The sequence below is a fragment of the Talpa occidentalis genome, unplaced genomic scaffold, assembly GCF_014898055.3.
Source record: "Talpa occidentalis isolate TD23 unplaced genomic scaffold, MPIMG_talOcc4v2.1 talOcc4.3, whole genome shotgun sequence".
Lineage (NCBI taxonomy): Eukaryota > Metazoa > Chordata > Mammalia > Eulipotyphla > Talpidae > Talpa > Talpa occidentalis.
In genome coordinates, this window is record NW_023603184.1 from 121942668 (window position 1) to 121962239 (window position 19572).

Genomic DNA, 19572 nt, shown 5'->3' on the forward strand with positions numbered 1-19572 from the left:
TGTAATTATACAGAGCCTTATATCTGTCTTGCCCCTCACTAGACCACCAAGCCTTGCTCTATCATTGATCTTAGTTTCACTTATTATTCTAGGACTAGGGCAAGATTTAGAGGGAGAGTGGAGACCAAAATAAGATGGGAGTGCAGTCTGAGTAGGAAAGCTTATTTTCTACATTATTTGATATTTTTAAAGGCTAATGCATTGTATGTGTCTGTGTACAGAACTGGGATATAGGCCAGAGGTGTGGGGGGTGAGAGGATTCACCAGAGACAGAGTGGAGAGCAGAACAGGCAGACTGATGAAATACACTGCTGAGGGGAGCAGCAGGCAAGATAGGAGAGGTCTGCTGCGCCATGTGGGTTAGCTCCCTGGCTGGGATTGAACTCAGGCCATAGCAGAGATAACGCTAACACTTAACCCCTGGATTTAACCACCAAGAAATCCCCTTAAAAGGTAATTTTTGGGATTATTACAAAGCTAAAGAAGCCAATATGAAAAAGCTACATACTGAATTATTTCAACTGTAATATTCTGGGAAAGCAACATTATGGAGACATTTGTCAGAGGTTGGCACGAAGGAGGGATGAATAGGCAGAACACAGATATTTAAGACAGAAAAAAATAGTCTGGCTGATGTTATAACAATGGATGTATATAAATATATATTGTCCAAACCCATAGATACAACTCCAAGAGTGGTCATAATATACATTATAGATTTATGGTGAAGCTGATACATCAAGTATAGTAAGTGCACAACTCTGGTGGGGGGGAGGGCTGCTGATAATGAAGGCAGGTGTGCATATGTGGGCAAAGGGGGAAAATGGAAAATCTTTATACCCTCCACTCAATTTTTGCTGTGAACCTAAAACTTCTCTAAAAAATGAAGCCTATTTTTAAAAAAATCAGGTCTTATGCTTTGGTTATCAAAATATTATAGAAGTCATCTGAGCATGTACCATCTTTCTGTGTAGTTTTAAACCCTTAGTGGAAAGTATTTTATTTTATATTTGAATTTTATATTATGTATTTATTTGAATTTTTGTCTTTAGATATATACGCATCCCCCCACACTTATACAAACACATATTAATGTTGAAAACAAAGCAAGAATGTTCAATCTTTAGCCCTAATGAGGTTATAAAATTACATACCCAAACATCCATCTATCTACCCACTACCCCTCCACACATACATATATACACATATTAATGATGAAAAACAAGAAAAGCACCTTTCTTCAACCAAAATCCATAAGCGGTTCCAGAATGAGAAGTCAGATTGACAGCGAGCACACAAGCCTCAATTGTGAGAAACAGAATTTTACAATAGATGTAGGTTGTTCCAGGGTGATCTAGAGTTAGAGGTGACATATATAACAAGCAAAGTGACTCCGTGGATGATATCAAGACAATTTATTGGACTGTCATAATTTAGTTTCAGTTTTTATACTACTTCATTAGATCTAGAAAGGATTGTCCTAACCTACTTCACCAAAAGTCTTACCCCATATATTTGAGTGAAACCCCAATGTCCTGAAACTTTTGTTAGGAACAACAGAAATTATGCTTCTATTTTTTTTTTCTTTTTTCAAATTTTACTTGAATGCCTTGGTTCATGGGTCACTTTTCTAAGAAATTTGGTAGTGTGCTGTTTTTGAAAAACACCAAGATATTGGGCCTCCCTGATGGCATAGGGGGTAAGTCTCAGCATTATCATGTTATCATCACTGTGGCCTGAGTTCAACCCCCAGCCATGCAAAGCAGACCTTCCCTGTCATGCCTGCTGTTCCCCTTAGCAGGGTATTTCAGTGACTCCATCTGTTCTACTCCCCACTCTGTCTCTGCTGAATCCTCTCACCCCCCACACCTCTGACCTACACCCCAGTTCTTGTATGCATAAATAACTAAATCTTAAAAAAAAATAAAGCCACCAAGAATGTTCTTACTGTGATAATGATTTCTAAATGTTGAGGTTATATGCTTGACTAAAAAAAATATTTTAAAAGTTGAATTAAATTTATTAAGTAAATTAGAATGATAAAATTACAGAATTTTACAACTCAATATTTTGCAACCAGCTAGGAATATGAGCAGCAAGTACTTTCAGAAAATGAAATATTCAGAAATTCGTCATTCTAAAAGGAGATCACTTTGATCTTCCAATATAGTTCCTTTCAATTATCAATGTAAGGAATATTTTACATCTTTATTTGTCATTTAAAATGGTCTCATTGGCACCATACTGAATGGGAGAAAATATTTGCATATCACACATCTGATGAGGGACTTATATCAAAGATCTATAAAGAGCTAACATAACTCAACAACAACAAAAACAAATAACCCAATCAAATATGGGTAGAGAACATAGGCAAAACACTACATGACATGCACCTCAAAGACATCTTTACAGATGCATCACCCAAAGCAGTGATAGTGAAGGCAAAGATAAATAGCCTCGACTACATCAAATTAAAGAGCTTCTGCACAGCAAAAGAGACAATAACCAAAACAAAGAGAAACCCCACAGACTGGGAGAAAATTTTTGCACACAACACTAATGATAAAGGACTGATCACAAAAATCTACAAAGAGCTGATGAGACTCAACAAAAACAAAGAAAATAATCCAGTCAAAAAATGGGCAGAAGAACTAAAAAGAAACTTCTCCAAAGAGGAAATACAAATGGCCAACAGGCATATGAAAAAATGTTCAACATCACTTGTAATCAGGGAAATGCAAATCAAAACTATAATGAGATAACATCTCACACCAGTGAGAATGGCACATATTAAAAAAACTAGCAACAACAAATGTTGGCGAGGATGTAGAGAAAAAGGAACTCTCCTGCACTGCTGGTGGGAGTGCAAACTGGTCCAACCACTATGGAAAGCTGTGTGTAGATTCCTTAACCTACTAAAGATAGAGCTTTGATATGATCCAGCAATTCTACTCCTAGGTATTTACCCAAAGGACACAGAAACATCAATTGCAAAGAGCACCTGCACCCCTATGCTTATAGCAGCACAATTTACAATAGCTAAGCTTTGGAAACAACCCAAATGCCCAAAAATAGATGACTGGATCAAGAAAATGTGGTACATATACACCATGGAATATTACTCAGCATTCAAAGAAGATAAATACATGCAATTTGCAGCAACATGGATGGTGCTGGAAGGGATCATGCTCAGCGAAATAAGCCAGAAAGAAAAAGAAAAATACCGGATGGTCTCACTCATAACAGGAATCTAGAAAACCTAAATAAGGGACCAGGAAAAAGAATAACTTTAAGAAAGAAAGAAATCAAAATCAACAAACAATTATGAGCCAGAGACACACTTTGGGGGGGGGCAGGGAAGGTAGGAATTGGGGTCAAAATCAGGGGGTTGCAATTGTATGGGGAATATAAAAAAAAAACACACACACACACAAAAAAAACCAAAATATGGGTAGAGGAGCTAAATAGGAACTTATCCAAAGAAGACAAACAGATGGTCAACAGGCACATGTAAAAATGTTCATCATCACTTATCATCAGGGAAATGCAAATCAAACCACAATGAGACATCACCTCACACTAGTGAAAATGGCCCACATCAAAAACAAAACAAAACAGAAACAACAAATGCTGGTGAGGATGTAGAGAAAAAGTAACCCTCTTAGATAGTTATAGAGAATGTAAACTGGTCCAGTCCCTATGGAAAGCAATGTAGAGGTTTCTCAAAACACCCTATGATCCAGCAATTCAAATACTAGGTATATACCCAAAGAACATAAAAATACTAATGTGAATGAAAAATTGCACTCCTATATTTATTACAACACAATTTACAATAGCCAAGCTATGGAAACAACTTAAGCACCCCCAAAAAGATGAATGGATCAAAAAGATGTGGTATATATACACAATGGAATATTACTCATGAACAAAGGAGATAAACTTAGGACATTTGCAGCAACATGGATGGAACTGGAAGGGATTGTGCTAAGCAAAATAATCCAGAAGGAGACAGATAAATACCAGACAGTGTCACTTACAAATGGAATATAGCAAAAACAAATAAAGGGCCAGGCAAAGACAAACTTTAAAACCAACTTTTGAAAGCTTACCACAGTCCTAAGGCATTCAGAGCGGGGAGAAGAAGGAGTGGTAAAGAGGGAGGGAGGACATAATGGACTATAGTGGATGGGTGTTTTGGTAGTGGGATGCTACAGTGACTATAGCTGAGGGGGGAAATCCTATACTGTGAAAACACTAACAAGGATGTAAAACAATACTTCAATAAAATAAATAAAATGGTTTCATTGGAATTGCTATTTTGATTCCTTGTTTTCAATCTGAAACCTGATTTAAAAATTTAATTTAGTCATGGAAAACAACACAGAGCCATTTCCAGGACCATGTGGCTTTTGCTGATTGACTTATGGATATAATCTTTGCTAAGGTGGGGGTGTGTGAATAAGAGAAAGGCAATATCTTCGATTTGTGGGAGTTGCTCATGACCTCTCTTATTAATATATGCTAAGCTCCAAGTTGAAACTGAAGAGCTACAAGCAAAGGTCACCATGAGATAAAAATTGTAGTAGTGGCTACCTAAATATATCAACTCCATAAAAATATCTAGATTTTGAAAAAATTACTGTATGTAAGGAAATTATGCTAGAGATTTGCAAGGGGTCTATAAGTATATAAAACAGATTGCATTCAAACTTAGCTGATGAGAAATAAATGTACCAAAATACCTAATTAGCTCATTGCTCACATCTCCAACATAAAAGAACTAAGGCAACCAATGCAAGGTTGGTTTAATATCTGAGGCATAATTAATGTGACCTCCTGTATCAATAGAACAGAAAGAAAAAAACAATGTCATCTCTTTAGCTACTTCATAAAATATAACACAGCTTCATGGCAAAAACACTCAAGCTAGAAATAGAAGGGAATGTCTTGAATCTAGTAAAGAATATCTATGAAAATCCATAGTTAATATTATAATTAATGATGAAAAATTGGATACTCTCCTCCTAAGATCAGGAACAAGATAAGAATATTTACTTCCACCACTTTATTAAATATTTTACTTGAGGTTCTAACAGGATAATTAGGGAACAAAATTAGATAAAAATCATTCACACTAGGGCCTCCCTTGGTGGTGCAGTAGTTGAGTGCTGGGCTGGGAAGGTCCCACATGGTGCGACAGACCTCTCCTGCCACAGCTGCTGCTTCCCTCAGCAGTGTATTTCGTCAGTCTGCCTGTTCTGTTCCCCGTTCTGGCTCTGGTGAATTCTCTCACTCTCCCGTGCTTCTGACTGTACCCAGTGCTTGTATAAATAAATAAATAAATCTTTAAAAAATATCATTCACACTAGAAAGGAGAATTAAGTATTCAGAAGTTTATGTTATCATTACTACTATCTCTATCCCAAACTTTTCATTATCCTAAACAAAAATTCCATATTCATTAAATAATAACTTCTGCTCTCAACATCTGTTGCACTCTATTCTTTTTGCCTCGATGAATTTATTGATTCTAGGGACATAAAATAAGTGGGATGATATAATACCCGTGCTCTGTGTCTGGATTATTTAGTGAGCATAGTGTTTTCAAAGTCCATCCATGCTGTAGTGTATGTAAAATTTTCATTCTTTTTTATGGCTGAATAATATTCCATAGAATCTATTTATAACATTTTTGTATCCAGTCATCTATTGATGTGGTATTGGGTTATTCACACATTGTTATAACTAAAGCTGCTATAAATATTGGTGTCCAGGTATCTTTTGGAGTGTTTGCTTTCAATTCTTTTGGTATATACCTAAAAGTAGAATTTCAGAGTCAAATGCTAGTATTAATTTAAAAAATAAAAAACAAACACCAAACCACCTGCTGCAGTAGCTGTACAATTATACATTGCCATCAATAGTAAACAAGATTACAATTTCTCTAGTTCCTTGACAAAGTTTGTATTTTTTTTTCTTTTGTGATTATTTATCCCACCAGGTGTGAAATGGTATCTCACTGAAGTTTTCATTTGCCTCTCCATAATGACTAATGATGCTGAATCTTTTTATATGCTTATTCATCTATTTTTTGTAGATCTGAGCATATATAATGATGCTACTGGCTAGGAATAGCTGAGATGAGTATTAGGATCCCGACTATTTATGGCAAGACCTCATAGACATGGAATCAATGTTGTGGCTGAATTGTACCTTGTAGTTCTTATTAGGATTGCAAAACTCACCTCAGCAAAAAATGAGAAAAAGAATGATTTATGACTTACAAGTCCTAGGTGGTCTACACACCAAGGTTACACAGTTGGTGAGAGTGGAGAAAGAGTTAGTGAGGAACAGATATGATCTGGAACTCTGTTTTTATAAGGGCTTAAAGGAGTGTAGCCTAGGTTTTTACAGATTCATTCTTTATTGACAAATTTAAAACCTAAGAGTCCAAATGGGGTGAGGAAAAGGAAAAGTGGGGTGACCCAACCAGTCAGTTATCTAGTTTATACAAGGCTTTCTAAAAGGGGAACTTTATGGGTAGGGACATCCTGGTTCCATATCTAGTTGTTTTACAGTAGCTGCAACATTGAGGTGCTTTCTGCTAATTTGATTGCATTGGCAAGCTAACGATCAAAAGCTTAATGTCAGATTCCTATACTACATGATCATTTGTCTATCTTCTTTGGAGAAAGATCTACAGGCAAAATAATTTTTGCCCATTTTTAATTGTGTTGTTTATTTTTGTTGTTGAGCTGACGGTTCCTTAGATGTCACTAAAAGCATAACAAACAAAAAATAGATAAATGGACTATATCAAAATTTAAAAAAATTTTTTTTTGTTCCAGAATACTCACATTGAGGAAGTGGATTTTCAGTCCACAGAAAGGAAGAAAATAATTGCAAATAATATATTTAATAAGGGACTAGTATCTAGAGAGAATAAAATACTCTTACAACTCAACAAAAGGAAATAAATCAATTACAAATGGGAAAAGGATCTAATATATCTACAAAAATGATATGTCAATGGTCAGTGAACACATGAAAAGACACTCAACATCATTAATCATCAGGGAATTAAAAGCCACAATGTGTTACCGCATCTACCAGGAAAACTAGAATAGAAATTCAGATACCAACAAATTATTGGTGAAGATCTGATGAAATCAGAAGTCTCACATACTGCTGGTAAGAATGTAAAATTGTGAAGACACTGGATTGTGGTGATGGTTGTATCACTTTGTGAACATGTACTACAAACCCTGTGCACCCTTAAAATGGGTGAATTATATGGGATGTAGATTTATCTCAATAAAACAATTTCAAAAATCAATAATTCTCTTGGTTTGAAAATAACAAAAATAGAATAAAAAACACTTTGGGGGTTACAAATAAGAACATTAACTATGGTGATAATTCAAGATACATACATATATTAACTCATAAGTTGTACACTTTAAAAAGTGGTTGTACATAGGCTATAGTGCAATAACACTTCAGAAAAATATGATAGTATATGAATATGTTACTTCTTGATATGATTATTAATGGGATAATTTGAAGCAATTTCATATCAGAAAAGCAACATTTTTCATTTAAACTCACTATGTAATGAGTATTTAACCACATTCTCAAGATATAAGGTATAACAAATTAGGAGAGGAAAAAGTAAAATTAAAAATTGTAGACAAGGTAATTACTTTCCAAATAAATGTGGGGGAAAAAAAAACAGAAACAATGAGACTCACTAAGTTACTAGAACTAAAATTAATACATGAAAACCAACAATTTTTCTTTATACAAACGCCAATCAGAAAGTACAGTGTAAATAAAATCACATTTACAAGTGCAACAAAAACCATGAAATGTGCCAAACTTTAAAGAAAAAAATGTGTAACAAATAGTAGAACAGTGTAATTTTCATTTAGGGCAATGTAACATGATATGTATATCAATTACCCTTAATCCATAATTAGAATTCTAATAAAATAGAAACAGGGTTATTTTGAATCTAAGGAAGCTTATTCTGAAGTTCATGTTAAAATTCAAAGTACAAATGAAATTTTCACATTTAGAAACTTAGATATATTTTCATATATGTGTAAATACATACATTTATGGTTATTCTCACATTATAATTGCAAAGTAGTTTCAACAGTTTAAAAAACCATCAACAGGGCCTCCCCAGTGGCGCAGCGGTTGAGCGCTGGGTTGTGAAGCTGCCCACAGCCTCTGCAGCTTCGGTTCAATCCCCGGCTGCTCCCCAGCCACCAGAGGAGGGTCCCACATGGCGCGCAGACCTCTCCTGCCGCCCGCTGCTCCCCTTAGCAGTGTATTTCGGTCCTTCTGCCTGTTCTGCTCCCCGCTCTGGCTCTGGTGAATTCTCTTAACCTCCCGTGCTTCTGACTGTACCCAGTGCTTGTATAAATAAATAAACAAACAAACAAATAAATAAATAGACAGATAAATACTGTCAACAAGTATTAATTTTTTGTTAAATTTATATAATTAAATACTATGTAGTCATATGAAGCAAGCATAGTGAGATGAAACAATCCCCCAAATGTAGTACTAAATCTACAAAGCAAAGTGCAAGCTGAATGTTAAAAATAGAAAAACAACATATATTCTTTTGCAGCCATAGAATGGCCTTGGAATATGCAAAAACCTGATGATAGAGTTTTCTTCTGTGCTAGGGAACAGAGTTTATGGGAAGCATAACTGTGTGCCATTTATACAGCACTCATTTGTACTTTTGGAATTTTCACCATGTGTTTTCACAAAATAAAAATCTTTAAAGAGATTATCTATAAAAAGTGCAGAACCATTTTATCCTCTTTCCCAGAGGTTAAAAGGAAGCATATTTTCTACTTTGGGGGGAAAATAATGTAGCTAAACTTAAACAATGTATTTAAATATACAAATGCATTTCTATGGAAACACAACAAAAAAAATGAAGCTAATTCTAATCTGAATTTGGCAAAACAACTTGACCTGAACCTAAAATGTTAGGAAATGAGTGTGGGGGGATCTGGGTAACAGGAGAATGAAGTCGAGGTGGCAAAGGAGCCTTGTGTTTGGAAGTGATGAGTAACGTAGCTAAGCTGTAGTATAAGGAAAATAAAAGAAAAAGCAAAGGTGATTTTCAACAAGGTTGTGTAGAACTTTGTATGCCATTCTCAGAAGAGTTTAGATTCATATTCTTGTCTTCAAATTATTTGTTCAGTGTTTACTGAGTCAAATAGACTTTATAGGAAATCTACTCTAGTTTGAAACATTTTATTTCCTAATTTCCCACCCCCATACTAAAGCTAATATAAAAGTTTCTTATCAACAAGCTTGGAAATAGGCAGAATTACAAAGTATAATGATTCACAATTCCACTGCCTAAAATACACACTGTTAAGATTCTGATGCATGCATATATATATGAATATGTGAGGTTATTTTATACATACACACACTCATATACAGACACATCAATGTACTATAAATTTATATCACAATATTCTCTACATTTTCAAGGATAATCGTATCTATTGTTATAAAATGTATGGAGGGCCTAATCTGTGACAGACTCTAAGACAAACACTATTATGTACCATATCATTTAATTCTTAAAACAGCATATGCTTTTAATCTCTATTTCACAGATGAGGACAGTGTACCATAAATATCTGGTTCAATGAGTACTGGGGGAAGGATTCACTCCAAGGATAACTGCAGACACCGGGCTTCTAACACCAAACACAACTGTCTCATCAGCAACATGACATCAAAATCCATAAAATTTCCACTGTGAATGCTCCATGGGTCCCTTCATTTGTCTCATTACTGGCCAGTTATACTGTTTCTTATTATAAGTCAATGTATCCTATGTCTCACCTGGGAGGCAGAACATAAGAGAATGTTTTCCTTCCAGTTGTCAGCTACAAGGGACTGCTCCATGATTAAAAAAAAAACAAAACCTTGTAAATTCCTGGCTTCTCCTGAGTCATTATTGATTTCATGTGGATGGAATGAATCCCTTCCAAATTACTTCCCTAGCTTACCTGAGAGTTTTCATTTTTGGTGCTGATATCACTTTATTTTTTTGTGTGTCTAGAGATTTAAATAGGATTTGGAGAGAAACTGATTAAAAGTCTGCTACGTACCAAAAGATTGTGCACTATTATTAAGCTACAATTTATATAATCAAACCAAATTGCTTCTCCTTTCATTTAAATGTGCTTACATTTATTTTGTCACTCTCAATGTCCTAATTTTCTATTAAATTGTCATATCCCACCTGTTTCTATTACACAAATTATTGCAATTAATGGTAGGAAAATTAATTTTTCATGGGGAATGTGATGCTCAATATTTTATTTAATTAGGAAAAAATTGAGAGTGGTAAGAGAAAACATTTTTTCAATATCTGCTATGGACTATCTACTATTATTTAATTCTCTATCCATCCATATCTTACAGCATATAAGTCAAGAATAAGTAATTTTTAAAAGTCATGGTCAATAACATAGCCTGGACTTGAACTCAATTATTACTCATTCCAAAATCCACACTTTTTCAATACATCATGTAGACTTCTCCATAAAGTAAGAAAAAAAAAAAGAGTATCTTACATAATGATATAATTAACAAATCAATGTGTTAAAAGAGGAATCTTATAAAATGATATTTAGGTTGTGATTTTGGATTTTTGGAGAAGTGAGGAAAGGACTGAGAAGTTCAGTTAACATGGCTTTTGTTAAACTTACTTAAATTTCCTAGTTGGACACTTCTCCTCAATGATGATTCTAAATCTACTGGAAAGGCCAGATTTTCAGGAGTATGTCTATTCACTTCTCCCATATAAGCATACATATGAGGAAGCTCTGGAAATGTGCTTATTAACATTTATTTACACATAACTGTCTTTTTATTTGCAACCACATTTATTTAAGGGTTGACAAGACAATGAATGTCAAAGACTGCACAACTCTGGTTCTATACAATTCTGGTGCTTGTACCGTCTTTCAAAGATGAGATTACCAAAGGCTCCATGTGTGTGCATGCATGCACATGTATTTTTCTTTTTCAGTTTTATAAGGTAAGTTCTGCTTTCTAGAAGGTTCTGGGTTTTGTCATTTGATAATGTCACTCTACAAAGTTGAGACAGCTTGCAGATTTTACTGAAAGTGGAATTTTGTTTGTTTTATTTAAAAAAAAATACTGAAAGTTCTCCTTACCAAATCAATGGCAATGTCAAGGATAAAAGCAATAACTTTGAGTTTAGTGCATAAAATAAAAACTTGAAAGCCATATATTTAAAGACAGGATCATTATTTAAGTGCCAATGCGATTACACACCAGCACTGAAGTAAATAAGCCATCATCAGTGACTTGAGTAGCAGGGTTTGTTTTCTCTGGGGAGGAAGCTTGCTTGCTGCCAGTCCTCCAAACACATTTTAAAGGAGAACGTGAAGAAAAAAAAAAGAAACATGCTGAACTTCCCATCATAGACATTGTGGAAAACAAAGTGACTTTGGGCTTCACTTAGAAATTAAGTCTATGCATTGTCTTAAACTAGTACGTGGGAAAATGGGCTTTGGTTATATTCCTTTCGAGCATCCTCAAGAATTGTATAGACATATAACTCAGTGTATTGACTGCACATTAGTGCAGGCTAGTAAAGGCTTAGCCCCAACATATGAGGATATATTTTTAACTTGCAAAGTTTCAGAATAATCTGCAAACCAAGACAATCAGAGATAAGAAAAAGTCTAACCTCCTGGCAAGCTTGCCTCTGTAGAAGGAAAATGCCTGGTTTTGATAATCTCTACTAAATTATAGTTTTTATATAACAATGCTCTGGTATGAGCTTGGTGAAAATAGTGTATACATGATGAAAAGTGAATTTCTCTTTGGGGATAATCTTTATCATGGAAAATTCTCCAGTGTGAGGAACAAGTATTCCGTGACTTGAAAAAACAATGGAATCATAGATTAAATATTAATTTATCAATATTTTTCTAGTGTTATGTCTATTCACTAGACATATTTGCAACTCACAGTATAGGGAAAGAAAACTTAAGTTGATCAAATTGACTGCTGAGATCTTCTTACTACTGGTTTATAGAGACAGAATAAATGATCAGAGTCCAAAATAAGGAGAAAAGCAGACCAGGTTTGTAATAGAAAGATTTTGTTCAAAGAAACACATAGGTTTCAGAGTATAGACATACTTGCCAAGATATATTCAAGATAATGTCTAGAATATATAGATTTTATTCTCTAAATGCTCTGTTCACTCTGTCCTTTTGACATTATCCAATGAATGAAAAAAAGCCTTTAAATTCTTAACACACATCATTTGGGAGAACTTGCATCTATCCTAAAGAGTAATTTAAATACACGGGGGGTGGGGTTACTAATTGAGAGATCTAAGTGGTTATACTTGATTTATAAATAGGCTGTCCTAGATAAAAAGAAGCCAGAATCAATGTGCCAGATAAAAGAGACCAGATGCTAAGAAAAGTAGCCCTATTTTCTAGAAAGGCCTCTTCAAGGGAGAGACACTAGGGGCTGGGGATGGGGGTGATATAGTGGTGACTTCTGAGCTTTTTTTTTCAATCACTTCCTTGCAAATTGGGAAAAACACATCACACACATGTTTTGGTGTTGGTGGAGATTTAAAGAATTTATATTTAAATCAATTCATGAGAAAATGAGAAAGCCCCTACATTTTCAATAACATTTAAAATCCTACATCTACCTGGAAATCTTCTTTTAGAAGAAGAAAAAGTAAGTCGCTAGACATGTAGGACCATATACTTACTGAAAGAAAACATTTACAAAAATCAATCTCTGTGAATGGACTTACAGAAAATAAAGTCTAACTTGAGTCACATGTTACAAATCGCATTACTAAACTTTTTCTTTTCCTTATGGTAGTTCAGTCTCTTGATTATTAGGGACCATGAGCTGTAGCTTGGAAGTGGAAACTTAAATCAGTGACTTTATTTTTATTGCCAAACAGAGATCTGAATTCATATAATAAGAGAGCAGTAGAGATGAGATATGACAGAATTCATTAATGTGCCAAGGATGTGGCCAACTTGTCTACAACTAGTTAAAAGGCAAATACACAGATTGATCATTTTTCTTTCCAGGACTGTACGTCACAATACACATGGCCTGTTTCCTAAAACCTTCTGTCTAATGTTTAATAGATTGATGGAACTTCAAAAACAACACTCTCTACAATCCTGCTAGACAAGAGGGGACATGAAGATGTACTAGGTTAGCAGAGAAGCTATTTACAATCTGAGCTAAGAACTAGGCTTTCTCTTTCATATTCCCCCATTTAATCTAAAAATTTCCTTTGGCTTCAAAGGGAGTTAGATTCTGAGATTAAAATGACAGGCAAACCATTTTAATATGGTTTTTATTGCTTAAAAAACTTATCTTCGGCTTTCTATACATAAAGTGGTAATGTGAATTATCAACAATGTCCTCCATGGCAAAGGTACAAAGGTCAGCTTTGAATTCTCTTCTTAAAGATGCAACATGGAATAATTTAGTTGTAAGTCAAAATTCCCGCACTCTAACACCTGCTGCCCCTATGATAATAGGCAGAGAGCACAAACTCTTTGAGTCCCAGTATCCTGTATCTGGATTTTATAATGTGCCTCCAGTTTTGCCTGCTTCCTGGGAATGCCATGAAGAGAAATATAAGATTAATTCACTGTAAACCTTTGAAATAAGAGTTGTTCTAAGGCAAGATGTTATCTTCCAAGCCCACGTCTGGTTTTCAGAGGACTTCATAAAACATCATCTCCCAGATTCCTGTATGTTCTTCCAAAGAAATGTTAATACATTATTTATTGAACTGAAAGTTAATAGATTATACTTTAGTACTAACTGTCCAACCTCCTTTGGATATTAGCCTTACTTGTTCTACTTTCTGTCCTTGGTCAACTCACTTAAATTCACATGCTTTATATTTGTCTACTCACTGTCTCGTGTTTTCAGAATTTAAAAGATTCTATGTGAAATAAATTGCATAAATTGCTCTTTTGAAGATCCACTTTAAGACTCATTAGATGTGCTGATGTAGAGATGCTTTGCTCTTATTTGCACAAATGGTCTATGTCTAAAGAATCCATATTGCTCTCCTCACATTAGAATTTTAATGTAATGGTATTAGACAAAAAAGAGAGTTATCAAACAGGGACTGGATATTTTAACTTCTAGGGATGCCCTGAGCCACCCAGAAAGAATCCCTTCATCACCTTCTGTTGTCTGGCAACCAAATTTGACTTGGCTTCTGCAGCAGCCAGTCACAATTTTTGGCCCAATGAAGACTAATTGGTATGTCATATATCATTTCCCTGAGTGACTAGTATTATAAAGTTTATGGAATATTATGTGTGCTTTGAACTATGTACCCTTAAATGGATGTTACTATAGATCTTAAATGATTTACATTATAAAATCTTTCATCATTTGCAAAGTCAATTTTTAATACATTAACTCAATAGATTTTTTCAACTGCTGTCTAAGGTAAGAAGCACAGTATGACAACATGACTCCAATTACAAAGCTGAAGGATCTGAGGCATAAAAAGATTACACAACAGGTTCAAGATCATATGGGTCATAAAAAGAAAGAAAAGGTCTAGAGCCTTCCTGGAGGCGCAAGGGATTATGTCTCAGCACCATGAAGCTCTAGGCAGCCACTGCAGCACAAGTTCAATCCCTGGCCAGGGAGCTAAGCCATATGGTGCAGCACACCTCTCTTGTCTCAATTGCTGCTCCCTGCAGCAGTGTATTTCAGTCAATCTGCCTGCTCTGCTCCCTACTCTGTCTCTGGTAGATCCTCTCACCCCTCAACCCCCATACCTCTGGCTTGCACCCCAGCTCTTGTATGCACAAATAAATAAATCTTTTTTTTTTTTTTTTAAGGTCTAGAGAGTCCCATTTCCTGACTCCTGGTATAGTGCTTCATCAATTTCGTGACTCCCATCCTCATCCTCTGTCCATCCCATTCATTCAGTCTTCTCTAATCCCTGCAGTTTGCTTCAGATCATTCAGTGGGAGCAAAGTAGAAGTTACTCTGAGCTATAACTCCTGAGCAAATCATAATTGCATCTGTACGTTAGTTCTTTATGTGAAGATTTGAACTAGATGAGCTCCAAAATCAAATCCATGGATAGCATGGTATAGGGGGAAGATCAGACCATGGGCACTGTATAGAATAATACAAGGTTTGATCTTTGATCCTTCTGTTTCCTGGCTGTATGATTTGGAAAAATTATACAACTTCTTTGGCTATTAGTTTCCTCTTATGTAAAACAAGAGATGCTAACGTTAACTTTGAAGTAATCTTGTGAAAAGTAAATAAAATATATGTATATATAAATATATGAAATATATATGTGTGTATATATATACATATAATAAAGGAATTTGACAAATTTCAAGAGCACATTAAATGTCAATTATTCCTTTTTGTGTTAGCACTTGCTATATTCTAAAGGAATATACATTATTTTTAATAGTAGTTTGTCGTTATCTATTAAGGTTTTGCTAGCTTTATTAACTTCAAATGATAAGCATTAATTTAAATATAATAAACATTTATATGATCAAAATAGCTTTATGATACAATATTTTTATTAAGCAATGAGTATGCAGGACCTTAGTACTGATTACTTTCCTCAGTATTCAGCTCAGAAGACCTGAGATTCAGTGACAAGAAATGTGGGCATATTTTAATATGATTCTTATCTTCTGTTTCTAACAGTAATATGAAAATTAAGTAGGTGAATTATACGTAACTGAGCAGATGGAATCTTATTGCATAGACTTATCCTTTAAACCAGTAAATAAAAAGAAGTAGATCCATGTGGAAAAAATTATTAATTATCTTAAAAAATTTGGAGCATAGATTATGCATGTAAATAATTCTGCTTGTCCAAATGTTTCATTAAAACTGGGAAATATAAGTATATAATTTATTTTTTTATAATCATTTAAGCTTACTATTAAACTAAGACTTTGGAAAAATTAAGCCAGTATTATCAGAGAAAGGGTAATAAACCACATACCTAGCTCACAAAAAAGAGCAACTCACCAATTACAATGGATGTGAAGGTTTTAAAATGGAGTTCTGGCAGAGCTGAGCAAGATTATATAAAAAAAATCTACAAATAAGGATTTTTCTCTTTTTGTTTCTCTTGTCACAAGCAAGGAGCATTTGGGTAACTTTTTTAAATTTAAATTTTTTATTTTTAACATGTATTAATTTGAAGCATCATTTCAAGTCCAGGTGCTGTGTGGAAAGTGATTGATGTTCCAAGGAAGGGAAAAGGGTGACTACTGGTAGACATCCAAGTTATGAACACTTAAAAATCCTGGGAAATACACATTTCCTCTAAGAATAGAGCCACACAAAGACTCTCATTTTATTTGTTTGTTTGTTGCTTCATACATCCAAAGTAATATTATAAGCAGTTTTCAAATAAACATAATTAATCTTTGACCCTATCAAAATAATTACCCATTTAACTTATCTATATTTGTGTTTACTAAAAAGAGCCAAAGCTATGTTTTAATGTATATGGTTTAGTACTGCCTATATTCTAAAAGTGTCCTACTTTCATATAAAAAAGATTTTTCAATTTTTGTTTCATTTTAAAAGTAACGTGAAATATTTTACTTTAGAAAATATTAGAAAGTAAGCTTGAACAGGGAATTAAATTATTTTTTATAAAGTTCACCTTTTTGTTTTCAAAAGCGAGTATATATATTTCTTGGTATAAGGACTTAAAAATAGTACCTGAGTTCTGTTGTATGCCACCTATTAAAATAAAACATTTGATAAATATGACTAAAGGCATGAAGTTAATCATTGGCTTCATATTCAGAAAAAAAAACAACCCCTCATTTTAAGCCCAATTCTTGGGTGTTCAAACAGTACATATTCAATGAGAAAAATTATTCTGCAGTTATTTCTGTTCACAGTCTCCAATTGGAAGATGCTAGAGTTTTCAAAGGTACTATCAATATATATCTATTTTCTGGTCAAGGATGTGCCAATTTGAACAGATTCCATTTTAGATTAAGATTGAGGAGCTCCCCACATTTGTACCTAAAGTTGCTAAATTTTTTAATAATAAAGATGTGATAGAACCTCATCACTGGAACTCAACAAAGAAAAAATAATAAAAACAACAGAAATATCCAACTTGTATGAGACATCATTTTTATTTAGATTTTTCCTCCATAATATAAATTCTCAAAATATAAAACCAGGAACTCACTAGGTCCTATGTTCAGGGTCCAGACCACAAAGAAAACTAATATAAACCTAACTACTTGAAACAGAAACTTAAATAATAAAAATAAGTCAAATGCAATTTACCGATAACTGAAGTCAGAAATAAGGCTAAAGATGTGAGTAAATGGACATGATCTAACTTCTTAAAACTTCTAGTAGTAGTTTTGACCTTCAATGGTCTCTATCAAGATAAGAAATATTATGCTCATATCAGTATTTTAAAGAGGAAAATGTTACACAAGTCATAAACTTATAGATAGCATGATTCTTTCATTATCCATTTATAATTAGTTCAAGTTTTTTTTAAAGATTTATTTATTTATGCATGCAAGAGCTGGGTTAGGCCAGAGATGTGTGGGTGGGGGTGGTGGGAGGACTCACTAGAGACAGAATGGGGAGCAGAACAGGCAGATCCACAGAAACAACACTGCTGAGGGGAGTAGCGGGCAAGACTAGAGAGGTCTGCTGTGCCATATGAGTAGCTCCCTGGGTGCTGCAGTGACTGTGAATAGCTTCATAGTGTTTGTCTTAACCCCTTGCACCACCAGGGAGGCCCCTATTGGGTCAAGTTTATACAGCCTTTAGAATTAGGAAGATTAGCTCAATTGATGAGGAAATTGTTCCAGTAAGTTCAGAGAACCATTTTGGTGTTCAGAGATAAAAGTTAACTGCATTCTGTGCTTTGGTATAACAGAGAAAAAGATAATTCTGTTAAGGTTATCTATACAAGGATATGCCATTAGCTCCAAAGAGAAGAAGGTCAAAACAACATAGATCACAATTAATCTATTGCTACTTCTAAAAATATAATTCCCATCCCCTTCATAATACTGGGTCAGTGGTATCTTTGGCACCATTCACTACAAATTTAGTTCATATTTTAGCATTTGAGTAATTACAAATCTGAATTTAAAATGTAGCGTTGTATTTTTTTTCTAGTTCCCTTAATGTCAATTGTGTTTTCACAAGTTCTACCCAGAAAATGTGTAATTATATGCAAAGAACTGTTTGTCTTACATAGTATCCTGTACAGATGTTTCCCAATTCCAGTACTTAATTCAGCACTCTTAGGATTCAAGGATAACCAAAGCCTATACTGCTAAATCATTCAAAAGAGCTTTTAAAATTTTCATTTCAAAGTATTGTTAAATAAAATGTTTTCACTCGTTTGTTCATTCATGTACTCACTTATTCATTAACTATTTATGGAGTGCCTACAATGTGCTGGACTCTGTCATATAGACAGGTAAAAAGACAAATCTGACATACAAATTTATAAATACATCCATCTACTTCCTACCCGCCTTGAGCAAACACAGTATTATTATATTACAAATCACAAATGGAAGAGAACTTTTCTTGACCTAATTGTGCCTTTAGCAAGTTATATTATTATTTTGGGAAAAGGATTGAACCTTACAAGTTACACCTCTGAGCAGACAACAGCTGTTAAAAAGAAAAAGTCTCTAGTTATACAGCTCTGGCTTCTGTTCATTATGTGATTATTATTATAAGTCAAAAGTCTATAGCAATAAAAACGACATCAACAGGAACAACAATAACCATAATATGCACCAAATATCGTCTACAGCTATATGAACAGTGTACATTCATTACAGGAGGGCAAGTGGGAAGCCTTGGAGACTAGCTGACTCAATAGAAGACCAATAAGGAACAAATCATAGTAGCCCTTCAACTTCCATCAGGTCACAAGGCACTTAGAATAGAAATTAAAATCTGTTTACAACTTGAAAAATGAACTTCCAATCATGAAAAAGAAGATCTGTGATCCTATACCTGTGAATCATAAATAGTGTTGTAAAACAATGTTACTCAATAAAAAAAATGTTTATAATGTTTAAAATAAAACTGTTTGGACCATAAAGAAATCACAGCACTTTATCATTTCAAATAAAAAATAACTAAACTTTTGTGTAGGCAGCATATCAGGACAAAAAGGGAAAGACAAAAGACAAGCTTGTGTGCTTGATGAGCAAACACTGTATTGCCTTTTAGGAAAGGAAATAACAATAAGAAAATACATATAACAAACCAAAATAAGGTGGAAAGCTGAATGGAACAGCTCTAAGAACCCTTAAACCAATCATCCTTATACCTCTTTACATAAACATGTTACTTGATGGACCTCAACTTGCATATTTACAAATTTTAAACAGAGAGTACTGCACCAATATGTGCGCTAAAAATTATATTCAAAAGAAACAGATTTGGATCAGATAA